Below are 2,618 nucleotides of genomic sequence, written 5' to 3'. Positions count from 1 at the left end.
GTGTTTATATATACACACACACACACACACATATATATATATACATACCTTAGATTACAAAGACCCAAAACTCATTATTAAACTTTAGTTGAGGACAGCCATTACAAATTCTAATCTGTTACAGTAACAGAGTATTTCATGTAATTGCAACTGAAGGCACTATTTAGCAAAAAGAAAAGGCAGTCATTTGGTCCACCCATGATAGCATACTCTCAATGGCAGGCAGAGGCCACATGGGAGGCCCGAGATCAATTCCCTGTGCACCTTAGAAGCCAGGTGTGCGGGTCCGTGCCTGTACTCCTGTACTCCTAGCTACCTGGGAGGCTGAGGCAGGAGGATGGTGACACTGTAAGACTCTGTCTAAGCAAAACGAAACATCGCATGCATATACACATGGAGCAACATTTTAGTAAAAAAAAAAAAAGACAAATTACATATATGAGTATAGGATCAAAATAATGTAACACAGATTCAGAATTATCTGTATTTTTAGAGAAATGGTATAGTGGAGATCTGGATAAACCAGAGGAATGGAGCCTCGAAGTTGCAATTTCAGGGTACATAATTATGAACAAGAAATAGGCCCCAAAGGGCCGGCAGGTGGCTTGGTGGTTAAGGTGCTGAACTCCCACATGGCTGACTGCAGTTTGAGTCCTGAAACCCGGTGACTTGCTTTCTCACTTTCACTTTTTTTCTCTGTACTTCTCTCTGGTGAGCACATATACCTTATAGCAAGTTTAAAACAAACTAAATAAATAAATTAAATTAAGTAAATAATTTTTTCAAGAAAGAAATAAGCCCAGAACCAAACATGCATTATTGTATATTAAGGAGCAGTATGAAGTGTGAGGAATCTTTTTATTTTTTGAGAGATTTTTGCTATGGGGCACATGTGCTTACTGGAGAGACAGAGAGACAGAAAGTGAGAAATCACCCCCTGGGGAGGATGGCCACACCGCAATCTCTTCTCCATTCTCCTCTCAGGGTGTTAGGCACACATGCACATGTACCTGGCATGAGTTTTAAGCCACCGGATCCAGGACTCAAACTGCAACTGACTACATGAATTCCGGCGACTTAAGGATCACACCATTTGCTGGGTCCCAAAGTGTGAGGAATCTTAGATTTCTAGAACATGGAGACTGTCTGCTTCCTTGCTTCCTTAGTGTCTGTCCTCATGTCTGCATTTCTCTTCTCATGTTTGCACCCAGCAGAAACCGCTTTCCAGAAGGCGCCCAAGGAATTAAAATTTCCCATCCTTTCTTCTTCTGGGAATGTGACGTGGACCACTTTTTCATGGAAACTGTTTAGCTTCCACAATGTTGCTGGATAGTTCCTGTCGTTCTTTCTCTTCCTTCACTTATATCTTATGTATTGACAGTTGATATTTCATAGTTGGTTTTTTTTTTTTTTCCTTAAGAAAGATTTTGTTATAGGGAGCAAGCCCTAGCTAGAGACACAAGAGAGACAGAGAGAAAATGAGAAATCACTTCCCCAGGAGGGATGGTCATGTCACAATATCTTCTCCTCCATTCTCCTTTTGGGATTTTGGGCATACACGTACACGTCTCTGGCGTGTTTTTAGCAGCCAGGTCCAGGACTTGAACTGTGGTCGACCATGTGGGAATTCAGTACCACAACCACTGTGCCACCTGCTGGCCACATAGTTGTTTTTTTCTTTTAAGGCCACAAAAAGTCATGAACATATGATACAAATCAAATCACACATGCCCTTGGCAAACCGATTTTGACAATTTTCTGAGTCCTGATTCTACCCCAGAATTCTCAAAATGCTTCAGGCAGCCACAAAATGATCAGATTTTGAACATGAGAAGAAACTTTTTCCTCTCCTGTTTTGCATATCTGTCTTGAACTTTTTTTATCTGCAGTCATGACTAAATTCCTAAAACCTGGGGTCTTAGTTATTGCTCTCTCTGGCTCCTCACATAGTGCCTAGAGAGTGTGGCTTGGACTAGAAAGAGTCGAAGAAGAAAAGCTAGCATATTCGATTAGCTAACAATATCTAAGTACATTTTGACATATCTTGAGAACTGGGTGTGATTAAAATAAAAATACAGTGATCACAGAGAGTATAGAAAATAGGTGCTCGCTTTGGCAGCATATATACTAAAATTGGAACGATACAGAGAAGATTAGCATGGTCCCTGCGCAAGGATGACACGCAAATTCATGAAGCGTTCCATATTTTTCCATCAAATATTTTAGGAGTATCTTTAATGTTTAGATAGTATATTAGCAGCATGCAATAATTACATCATAAATTCTCAAGCAGAGGCAGTCTATTGCAAGGACCTTCTATGCTGCCAGTTATCAGAGGCTGTTTTAAGTTAGAAAACTGAATAGCAACACTGAATACTGTAGAAATGCACTTTGCTCAGTAATACTTGAGTTGTTGCAATATTTGATTATCCATTGGTTGTTACAGTAAAACTCTTAACTGTAATTGATGGTTGTTGCCGTAATAGTATATTGTCTGTATTTCTACCTCTAGTAATGGGCTTTATGTGCTAGATTTTAATATCCTTGAGCCTGGGCAAGTGCACAAGTCTTTTTAAAAGAAACATGGTTTACTTGCACAAAACTGATGAGTTTTGAGA

At 39.7% G+C, this 2,618-nt stretch overlaps 1 non-coding gene across 1 annotated transcript; it reads left to right on the top strand.

Moving 5' to 3' along the window:
* The first annotated feature begins 2,103 nt into the window (after positions 1-2,103).
* On the top strand, positions 2,104-2,210 carry LOC114006987 (U6 spliceosomal RNA). Its single transcript, XR_003548642.1, has one exon. It is a non-coding gene; the product is annotated as a U6 spliceosomal RNA (small nuclear RNA).
* The last annotated feature ends 408 nt before the right edge of the window (positions 2,211-2,618 follow it).

Source organism: Tupaia chinensis, unplaced genomic scaffold (assembly GCF_000334495.1).
Source record: "Tupaia chinensis unplaced genomic scaffold, TupChi_1.0 Scaffold000112_1, whole genome shotgun sequence".
Taxonomy (NCBI): Eukaryota; Metazoa; Chordata; class Mammalia; order Scandentia; family Tupaiidae; genus Tupaia; species Tupaia belangeri.
The sequence above is the reverse complement of the archived record's forward strand: the minus strand, read 5'-3'. Positions and strand labels throughout refer to the sequence as shown.